The 11,243-nt window shown below is 41.6% G+C and overlaps 1 long non-coding RNA gene across 5 annotated transcripts in view; it reads right to left on the reverse strand.

Moving 5' to 3' along the window:
• Positions 1-10,227, reverse strand: part of LOC123286317 (uncharacterized) — a 31,286-nt gene extending 21,059 nt beyond the window's left edge. For 2 of the 5 annotated variants that reach the window (XR_011504095.1, XR_011504094.1), the window contains exons 1-3: positions 10,163-10,227; positions 6,655-6,885; positions 774-4,152 (exon numbers count right to left, since the gene is read on the reverse strand). This is a non-coding gene — a long non-coding RNA (uncharacterized lncRNA). The remainder of the gene's footprint in view (positions 1-773; positions 4,153-6,654; positions 6,886-10,162) is intronic. The other 3 variants (XR_011504097.1, XR_011504096.1, XR_011504098.1) reach the window with 3 other exon arrangements.
• Between the last annotated feature and the right edge of the window lie 1,016 nt (positions 10,228-11,243).

Raw genomic sequence — 11,243 nt, forward strand, 5'->3', positions numbered from 1 at the left:
AGGAAGACGACCTAATAGAAAAATGAGCAAAAGTCACGTGCACTTCAGAGACAAGGAAATCCAGAAGGCCGCTAAAAATACTAGAAGATAAACAACCTCATTAGTTATCAGGGAAATGCAAATGAAAGCCACAAGGAGGTATCAGCCATAGCTCACAGATTGGTCAAAATTTAAGAATCAGCCAATATCAAGTGTTGTTGAGGTTATGGGGCAATAGAAACTTTCACTCATTGAAAAGTAAGTGGCCTAATCACTTTAAGAAATACCAACGTTGTCTGACTCATCCTCTCAAGGCTCCAGTATTGGAGGACAGGTTGGAGAATGCAATGGAATCTGAGAAGCCAAGTGTCCAGTGCTGAAGTGGGGCTCTGAAGGGGAGCTTGTAGAGGGGTCTGTAGGAAGCTCTTGCCTCAGTGTAGCTGCGGTCTCTGTGGGTTCACAGCTAAACATCTGATGGGAGGCCTGGGGCTGCTACAGGTCAGCAGGGCCTGCAGTCTAGAAGAAGGGCTGGACATGGAGCAGAGGAGAGTGAGGCCAATCTGGACCCTACAGGGCATTTTATCTCATCACAAAGACCCTCAGAGAGGAATGTCTCCTGCTTCATTCACTTCTGCTTCCCAAATCTTGTCCAAGTTTTTCTTTTGGCCAGCTCTAACCAGGACATACAGGAAAGGGGATTCTAGGAAATGTAGTTTCCATCTGTATTAGTTTCCTATGACTAACAAATCACCACAAACTCAGTGGCTTAAAACAATGCAAATTTATTAGCTTACAGTTCTGGAGATCAGAAGTCTGAAATGAATTCAAATCAGTGTATGGGCAGTGGGCAGTGCTGGACTCCTTCTGAAGACTGGGAGAGAATCCACTTCTTTGCCTCGTCCAGCTTCTAGAGGCTGCTTGCATTCTTGGCTTGAGACCCCTTCCACCATCTTCAAAGCGCACCGCTCCAACCTCTCCTTCTGTTGTCACATCTCCTTTCTGATTCTGGTCCTCCTGCCTCCCTCCAACAAGGAGGTTGATAATATTTAGGCCACCTGGACAATCCAGGATAATCTCCCCATCTTAAGATCCTTAACTCAACTACATCTGCTACCCCTCCCTACCACATAAGGATACATATTCACAGGCTCCAGGGGTTAGAACGTGGACATATTTGGGGGTTGAGATTCACCTTACCGCCAAAACACAGTCCAGACACCTTCCCCACCATCTTGGAGCCTTTCTCACTGGAAGATTTTCCAGTTTGCTCACCTAGGTTCTCCCACAGTGTGTGGTCCTCTCCTTTCAGGGTGTCTTGCTGGTAATTTACCAATCCTCTGGCTCATAAGAGCTTTCTAGACTTTTCTTTCTCTCTCAGGCCCCGCTGCTGTCTCATGTTTTGGCACACCGCCCATATTCTGGGGTTGGGAGAATTCCTTTCCACCTAGTTTTGTTGACGATGTCCTCAGTGTTTTTCTTTTATGGTTCTGGAAGCCATATCTGTTTTTTGTGACTTTGGGAGATGAAATAAAACTATACTGCCACCAAATTCTTGCTATCTGAGTGATCTGCACTCTTGCTGTGGATTTGAACCCATGAAGAGGACACCATTTCTTTCCATTGAAGTTCGAAAATAGGCATGATGATAAAGGTTAATGAAGGTTTTCAAGAGGCTCTTTCTGAGAATGGATTTCCTAGCCAATCTCTTTCCAAACCATCCCCTAAAATAAGGGCACTAAACTTCTAAGCTGAGTGGTTATTTGTACTACTAGAAACAAAATTGGATATAAGGGTAATGTGGCCAAGATATCCCTCCATTATGGTCAGAAATGAAATTGCAAAAGTTTAGGGTCAAGATGTTTTCTCAGTTGAAATATCAGTTACAAATACATGTATAAAGACTCTACAGCAAATTGATTTGATTTCTTAGTGTCTTAGAAGTGTTTGGCTTAACTTCATCTCAAATGAGATTTCAGACTGTGACCCACAGTGAAGGAATCCCTTGGACCACCTACCTCAAAGCTTCTGCTGGCAACCACAGAAAACACACACAAATGCACACATAGCATATCATTTGACGTGTCTGCCTAGCATGTGACCATCTCTGTGGTTATAATTTTCAAATATCTATTTCTGTACCCTTTTATGGAGAACTCAAATCTCTAGCAGAAAATATTCTCCAAACTAAACCTACTCATTGCATTTGGGCAGCCACAGACCACCTGGAGGGCCTTCAAAGACCAGATTTTCAGAAACTGTAATTTAGAGCATACAAAGAATTATGGTGTCTTGAATTGAGGAGGACCAAAAAGATACCTGGTACAACCTCCCCCGAAATTTAAAAACTAGTAAAGCAAGCAATTTTTATTGATTCATATATAAAAAGTCTTAAAGTGATTAACCATGGAACCCAGATGTCAGTGACGCCTCCCTGCCCTTTGGGGACTCAGGAAACTTTCTAACGGAACTCAGAACTCGGCTAAGCTCCTGCATTCACAAATGTTTCTGTTTTGTCTCCCCTCAACCTGGAAATACAGCCCTTGGAGGCTTCTGTAACTGGTCTTTCTCCTCAATCATCTCTTGAAGTTAATGACGTCACAGAGGAGTCTTAGGGGGTCATGTGACATAGTCCATATTCTGCCAGTTCTTGTATCCTCCCTTCTCCTCTCCTCCCTGCTCCCTCCTCTTTTCCTCCCTTCTCCACTTCCTAACTCCACCTCCATCCCTCCAGTAGGGGGCAGACAATCCCATCTCTTTGCGCTGAACGCCCTTCCGGCACTGCCTTGGTACCAGCCCCTACCCGCAACCCGCCTGAGACTAACTCCTGCGAGCGGCCCTGCTGAGTACTTTCCCCACAAGGATGGGACTTCTGTGACGAGGAATTCATCTACCAGCCGCTGATATAAGAAGAATATCTTCATCTCCTTACATATATGGCAGACAAAAATCATAAAATAATGAAACGTGAAAAGTTGTTCAGTCTCTTCCTCCGCAGAGGAAAACCATGCAGAAAAACCCAGACAGGTGAGGACAAATGTAAGGATGTCCATAGGCTTCTCCTCATAATTTCTTTCCTTAGCGGGTTCAGCAGACACTCCTTACCTGAATTTTATGCCTCTCCCACGGCTACAATCAGAATAGGTTGCTCTTCCTGCTTCCCTATCTTTTCCAATCTTGGGAAAGCCTTCTTCCCCATTAACTAAATCTGTCATGCTGTTCTTTCTCTGGTTTATGGGTACACATCCAAAAAGTAAACTTTCTACTGCAGGGTTTTGTATTTATTTCACTTGCTGTTGAAATGCCAACCTTGCAGCGAACTGTACTCATTTGATATTCCCTATAAGGAGAAATTGGTATATTCCTATGGCAAAATAAGATGGATTCTTCTGTTTTTCCTTAAGAGTTTCGTGTGCATAGGTGTTGTTTTTACTGACAAGGCAGCAAGGTCCCCGGAGCCTGCTTTATATTTCCTTTCAGCCTCCACCCAATCCAGCCTGCTGCCACCTACTTGCTTCAGAAATAAACATAAATCATTAAGCTTCATTGGGCTGCTTCCCACTAAGTCAGACAAAAGAGGGCACTGTCTTTATTCAAAGGACTTTGAGACCCAACATGATGTAACGGGAAACGTTGAACATAAAGTCTGACGGCCTGACTTCAAAAGCAGTGCGGTCAGGTTATTGAACCCCTTTGAGTTTCTCTGGTTTCCTTGTTTGTAAAATGAGTAATAATAATTACTGCCCAGCGTCGGGCTGTTGTGAGAATCAAATACAGTTGGGCATGGTAAAGTTCTGTGCAGACTGCAAAGCATTTAGAATATTGAGATGTCAAGCCAGGGTTTAGCCATAAATATGAGTGCCAAATAGGATATGAAAGGAAGGAAAAAGGGGATCCAGTCAATTCTCTGAGTCTTCAGGTGCATTTCTGTGGACTTGAACTTCAAATCCCTTCTTCCAGCTCAATTTTGCATATAAACCTTTCCTTTATCTGATGTGGAGGCAGACAAATGGAGCCTGGTAAAGAAACGCTCATTGGAGAAAAGATGTGTCTGTGGATATTCAGGTAAAATTAGATGAAACCAGAGAACTCAGCATTGAAAGCAGATGCAAATGGTGGCAGTCGAGTAGGGAGGTAGTTTTCCAGCTTTTCTTAGAAGTAAATCTTATGCCAATGCTGAAAATAGAAAATGGGTTAAGGCAGAACTGCAAAGTGGGGGTGGGGTAGGATGCAGAATACCATGGAAGGCAGGGCTCCAGGAGCACAGTTTGGAAACCACTGGTTAAAAAGAACGCCCCACTGGCCCGTGGCCGAGTGGTTAAGTTCGTGTGCTCCGCTGCAGGCGGCCCAGTGTTTCGTCAGTTCGAATCCTGGGCGTGGACATGGCACTGCTCATCAAACCACGCTGAGGCAGCGTCCCACATGCCACAACTAGAAGGACCCACAACTAAGAATATGCAACTATGTACCGGGGGGCTTTGGGGAGAAAAAGGGAAAAAAAATAAAATCTTAAAAAAAAAAAAAAAGAACACCCCAGGTGGCTCGCAGAGCTTTGCTGCATGGCTCCTGCACAAGTCACCTCTTTCCAGGGTCCCCACAGGGAAGGCCTCAGACTCCTCAGACCCTCAGAGACTGTGGTTAGAGACTACCTTCAGGAGACTAAAGTAAACAAGATGTCAACTACTCGGTTCCCAGTGAGAAAAACGGGCTGGACTATGGGCATATTTTCCCCGTAGTTAAGCTATATGGCAAACTAAACCATAATCAGAAGCCACTTTATTACTTTAGCGTAAGAAATCATGGTCACTCATTTTCATGAGAAATCTGGTCTGGAAATATTCAAAGTCTGTATCATTAACATTCTCTTTCCATATAGATGTACGCACGTGGCAGGATATAATCAGGAGGAATTACCACAAGGGGAATTAAAGAAATTAAATCTTTAATTGTCTCAGGCTAAAATATCCTGATACTTCTATCTTCTAATCCAGTGGACTCCAAACTTTATTGATTGTGTACCCCAATTGCGAAACTCTTTAAGCCCACATCCCCAGTGTATGTATATTTATTTATGAATTATGTACACCTTCTACTAATGTTTTGAGTATTAAACATTAATAAAATTTAATTAAAAATGAAAGTAGAAGTTCTAGTATTTTCTTCCCTCATTACATTGGAATATTTAATTGATCCTTCAGGGAAAGAAATGGATTCCATATCCATGGACTTCCTATGTGTGAATCGTCTTTCAATGGAAAAATTCAAAACATTCTACCAAACGCATAAGCTGTTTGGTGATAACTTTTCTCCAGTTTGCTATATGAAGATCATCATCTACCTTCCTTGTAATTACTGTCATCACAGTGTGTAGGAACTGTGATTCCAAGATTCTAACATTTGTGCTTCCTCTTGGATCTTATCTACCATTGGAAAGCATGCCACCTTCCTTCCTTGCATGGAAGTATTATGATCATTAAAAATACTGAGAACATCAAACAAATAAGCAAGTCTGGGTGTCCAGTTCACATCTACAAAAGCTGGAACTAAACTGGCTTCTTATCTTGCAGAAACACTATGAGTTCACTTCATAGTGCAAACATTCTTGACTTGATAGAACTTTCCCCCTCGATAACCATCATACCTCGTCAAGAAACGATGGTTATTGTTAGGGATCAGCATCCTTATTAACCCGTGATAAAGAGAACAATTTGAATTGAACATGTTGGCCTTGATGTCATTCAGCTTTTACTATGTCACTGAGCACACTGTGTAGTTCAGCCAACTTTTAAAATATTTTTAATAAGATTTTCTCGATGAGTAAAGCAGTGAGCTGATTCACATTCACTGGTGCAAGCTTCCTTGCACCAGTATGAAAAGTATGAACTATGAAGTATGAGATTATGAAGAAGTATGAAGTATGAAGGGAGTATGAAGAAGCTTATTGTCTAACCTACTCCATCAGCTTCCTTCTTTCTCTTTCCTACATTTCCCCAGGTCTAAAGAGAAAGACCTTCCTCTCACTTCTTTTTTATTTCCTATATGTACTTTTACGGTCCTGTGTGGAACTTTCACACGTTAAAGAAAGAAATACAAGAATTTGGAACAACTTTCTCTTGCTCTGATTTAGGCCTTGTTTCTTTCTTTTTTTTTTTTGAGGAAGATTAGCCCCGAGCTAACTACTGCCAATCCTCCTCTTCTTGCTGAGGAAGACTGGCCCTGAGCTAACATCCATGCCCATCTTCCTCCACTTTATACGTGGGACACTTACCACAGCACGGCTTGCCAAACGGTGCCATGGCTGCACCCGGGATCTGAACTGGGGAACCCTGGGCCGCCGATAAGCAGAATGTGGGAACCTAACCACTGTTCCACTGGGCTAGCCCCCTGTTTTTAAGACTAGTGTTTTGCTATAAAATTCTGTTTTGAATAACTGAAGCTGTTATTCACAATATCAATTTTTTCCCAGTTTGTATTCCTGCTGTAACAGTCTTAATCTTAGAGACGGATGACACCTCAGGTGCCCAGGGAGAAGGGCATGTACCCCCAAAATTTAAAGAGAAAGGCACATTAAGATTTTAAGACTCTGTCTTTCAGAGCCTCGTCAGTTGACTTCTACTGAAGCCTGGCAGTGTGTTCCTCAAAGTGTGGCTCGCGGCCTTATGTTTTCACAGCACTCACCACGCAGCGCTGTGGCTTGCAACTCTCTGAGGACTCTGTCTGGCTTTGCTGTCATGATTGGTGTTTCCCCCATAATGTTCCAGCGACAGTAGTTCTGGACTTGCTCTTTAATCTCTTCCTGCCCACTGTCACCAGGGACGCTCTCATCCACCACAGGAAGTCTCCAATTCATGAATGGCCTGTGTTCGGAGCGTCTGTCAGTGTAGCATTTGAAACCCACAACTCGTTTTTCTGTAGAGAGAATGTTATAAGTGTTTGTTGGGTCTCCAGGTCAAATCACAAAGGCCCATTCAACCCCTACTACAAGTAATGAATTTTCCCTTTGCTCCTTCTGTATATCACAGAAGTATAGAACGTCAGAACCCAAATGGGATTTAGAATATCGTGCTATATACACTGGTAACAGAGGTGTTTTCCACTGTATTCTATTACAAATGGCATACATTCCATCTACATTAGACACTAAATAGGGTCCTAAGGTTTAGCCTGGAAACCCAGTCACCCTTTACAACATGGTAAATCAAACAGTCATAAAGCAGGACAGGTCTTGCCACGGAGAACTTCAACTTGGCTACTTTTCTTTATATTCTTTGAGGCACACTTGCAAAGACTAGGTCTTTGTCAATGATTTCCTTACATCTACATACAGACATGGCCAATACTTATGCACCTTAAATCACTATGATCATGGGAGCCACCACTGGGAAAACCAAAAGGCTCAGGTATTGGAGCAGAGGTGGGAAGGAACACCTTTTAGCATTTACTGAGCCAAGCAGACTTCCATCTTAGGGGGCCCTTATCTCTCCTGTCCTCTCGGACTGAAATGCTTTTCCCCCGATATCTCCATGGAGCACTCTCCCACTTCATCAGCTCTTTGCTCAAGGATCACCGCTCACAAGACCCTCAGTGACTGATCTATCTAAACCAGCACCTCCTGGAACTCTGACCTCCCACCCCTACCTGACTTTTCTCTATAGCACTTTTCACTTGATTATTTGTCAGATTCCCCACCTGCCATTCCACCTCCACCTCCCACGGAAGCTTCTTGAGGGTAGGATTTTGTCTCTCTTGTTTACGGTCGTCCCCTCAGTGTCTAAAACACTGTCTATCCAGCATACAGTAGAAACTCAGGAAATATACTTTTAAGTGAAAGAAAGAAGTGACTAAGACCTATGCAAGATGCTCTTCATATGTTATTTCACATAATAGCCAAAACACTTCTATGCAGTAGGTTTCTTCTTCTTTTTAACAGATGAGAGGCAAAATTCCCTTAGTTTTAAAAGAAACTTTAGCAATACAATTTTGTGATTTACATATGCGCTTTATCAGTTTTTAATTGTTGATATTTTTAAATCTCAGTAAAATCTTCTTACATTCCCCACAGAAGAAATCTGAATTAAAAGAAATACTTTTTGGATTTAGTTACTAAACGGGATAAAGAATGGCATTCTAAAGTGGTTTGTCTGCAAAGAAATACTTTGAGGACAATTTTTAGGCAATCTGATTCAATTTCAGTGAAGAAATCTCAAATAATAATCACTCTGTGTTGGAGTAGGGAGAATTTAAAGTCTCTGTCCTCAAAGACCTTACAGAGGCATCATCTCTTTATCCTGGGAGAAATAATATGTAATCATTTTTCATTAGTCCATTCATCCATTTAATGAGCGTGAATTTTGCCCATAAGGAATTCTATTCCAGAAAGAAAGATAGCTCTGTAAAAAATTTTGCTAACACAATGAGATAATAGTAACAGAGAGCTCTGTATGAAATGCTATAAGAACATGTGGAACTGTAGATTTATCATCCTTTTTGTCCTTGATTATGATCAAGGTTGCATATGAAACTCTCTGAGAGTCTTTCTGAAATTCCTTTCTTAAACATATTGAATGGTTAGGCAAAGTTGGCACATCTACACAATGAGACGTGCATCGGACCACAAAGGATGGGGCCCATACATGAAAAGCATCTTCTCATTGATGGCCTCAAAGCGATTGTCCACAGAAATAGAAGAGGATTCAGAGCCATGTTTTGTGAATTAACGGGAATGAGAACAACTTTGGAACTAGATGAAAAATTGGATAGAAACCTGGCCCTGACTTAAGTATGAAATCTTGGACACGATACCTGCTCTCTTGAATCTCTCTGTCTCACAGGATTGCTGTGAAGAAAGTTCTAGCACAGACTGAGACTTAACATGTGCTCAGGAGATGTCATGTAACAATAGCTACCTTGTTGTTCTAGCTTTGGGTTAAACTTTACACATATCGCTTAATCAACAAAATAATCTTTTAAGGATAATTATTCCTATTTTACAAATGAAAAGACAGGGTTAAAGAAGTCACATATCTACTAAGTGACTGAGTGACTTCAGCTGCGAGTCCATTTTTACTCCCCTTCCAAAGTTAAGCATTACATAAATAATGTTTTAATATCATCTGGTCCTTTCTGTAAGTTGCTTAAGGATGTCATAATATAAAATGAAAATGTGTGTACACAAATCTATATCAGTTAAGTTCCCGGGGTTATAAAACTGTCTTTCCCTCATGAAGCGCTAATTTTCATTATGTTGCTGTAATGCTTCACAATTTTATTTCTTGACAGTAGATGGCGCTGCTGATCGTCAAAAGAGACAAAGATGCCGTCATGCACCACACCCCTACTCCTTTCCTTGGCCATTTAAAAAAAAAAAAAAAAAGCTAGTGAAAAGAAAGTAAAGATTTTCATTCCAATGAAAGGTTGAAATTAAGAGTTTGGAACTGCAGTGTAATTGAGCTGGACGTGTGTATGATCCATGTGTATTTTATTTGGTACTCTAGGGGAAATCTCTTAGGCTATTCACATGATTTCATTAACAGGATTAAAACAAAATATAATAAAATTTAATTATCCAGACATACAATAAGTGTAGAGTTTTTTTTTAGACAGGTTTTGTTGTTTGCACCATGATTTTAGGAAGAGGTGAATATTAAGACAACTAGGAATTTAGTTTAAAATGGATGTAAGTTCCGTTCCAGAGTCCTCAAGATGTCACACAGGAATATGGCGGTCAAGATGAAAAAAAACCAAACAAATTAATTATCTGACCTTTGATTAAGTTACTTAACGTCTCAGGACATAAGTTTTCTCATCTGTAAAACTTAACTATTTCCTGCCTAGTTCTCAGGACAGCTGCATGGATCAAATTCAGCAATGTAGCATAAACATCTGGGGAATTATAATGTCCTATATCCAAATGAGCCTTTATTTATTTTTTCCATACGTTCAACCCCACCTCACATAGATATGAACATAACACGATGAAATCTGAAATTCACAATAAAATTCAATTTCCTTATTTGTCCACGAACAACTTAATAATCTTTGGTATATTAGATTCACATATGAAAAGGGACTAAGGTATTTTCAACCATAAAAGGAATGTTTAGCTTATTCAGCTACCCAGAAAGTTAAATAAAAGAACACTTAAATCTGAAGCATATAAGTTATTTGAGGCAGCCTATATACTTGCCTTCCCTGACGGTTTTCACTGTCCTCTGCCTTGCAGGAGTGTATGTCTGTGTGTGGAGGCAACGGGGGTGTGCGTCTGTGGTGGACGTGTTTGTGGGGTGCTGACTAAGCAGGCTAGCTGGGTACACTTAAGCTGCAGAGCTGGTCATAACCCTAAAGAAGTCTGTCTGGAATCTCTCCTCTGACTTTCACAAGAGGCAGACATTCCTTCTGTGCCTCTCCTTATTTTGCTTTTTTAACAGCTAATTAAAATATTTTTGACATATGAAAAAATAGACACTTTCAAAAGAAGACATTCAAATGGTGCTCAGCATCTCTAATCATCAGGGAAATACAAATCAAAACCGCAAGGAGATAGCACCTCACACCCGTCAGGGTGGCTATTATCAAAAAGACAAGAGATAACAAGTGTTGGCCGGGATGTGGAGAAAAGGGAACCCTTGTGCACTGCTAGTAGGAATGTAAATTAGGACAGCCATTGTGGAAAACAGTAGGGAGGTTCCTCAAAAAATTAAAAACAGCAACACTGTGTGATTCTCTGATCTTCTTTTAGCAAACGATTCACAATTATTTGCTGCTGATGCTGGGTATTGTCATTTCTGATTCAGGAGCCTGGGTATCTCCTGGCCCTGGTTGCTGGGCCCCAAGCTGCTGCCCTGAAAGAAGAACACCCCCCACACCAGCCACCTTAGGCAGCCAGATTCAGCTTCTCAATTCCTCCCCGGAATAAGTGACCCATTTTCATGCTCCACTGTTTGATCTGGGCTTTGGGGACCTAAAGCATCCTTGCTATGGCATAACAGTGACTGGCCAGCTTCTAAAAACCCAGGGGACAGATTCCTGCCCCCTCCCTCCTGCTTTTACAGATTCTATCACTTCTGCAGGCAGGAATCCCTGCCTGGCTTCCATCAGGACCGCCATTATATGCCCCGGGAACATTCCCTTAGAGCCTCATGGCAGTTGTGATTACAGAGGTGTTTGAGTGATTGTTTAATTTCTCCCACTAGACTCTAAGTTCAGGAGGATGTGAAACAATCTTCCGTCTTTACTGCCATGTCCCCATACCTGGCACACGGCCGACC

The sequence above is a fragment of the Equus asinus genome, chromosome 6, assembly GCF_041296235.1.
Source record: "Equus asinus isolate D_3611 breed Donkey chromosome 6, EquAss-T2T_v2, whole genome shotgun sequence".
Taxonomy (NCBI): Eukaryota; Metazoa; Chordata; class Mammalia; order Perissodactyla; family Equidae; genus Equus; species Equus asinus.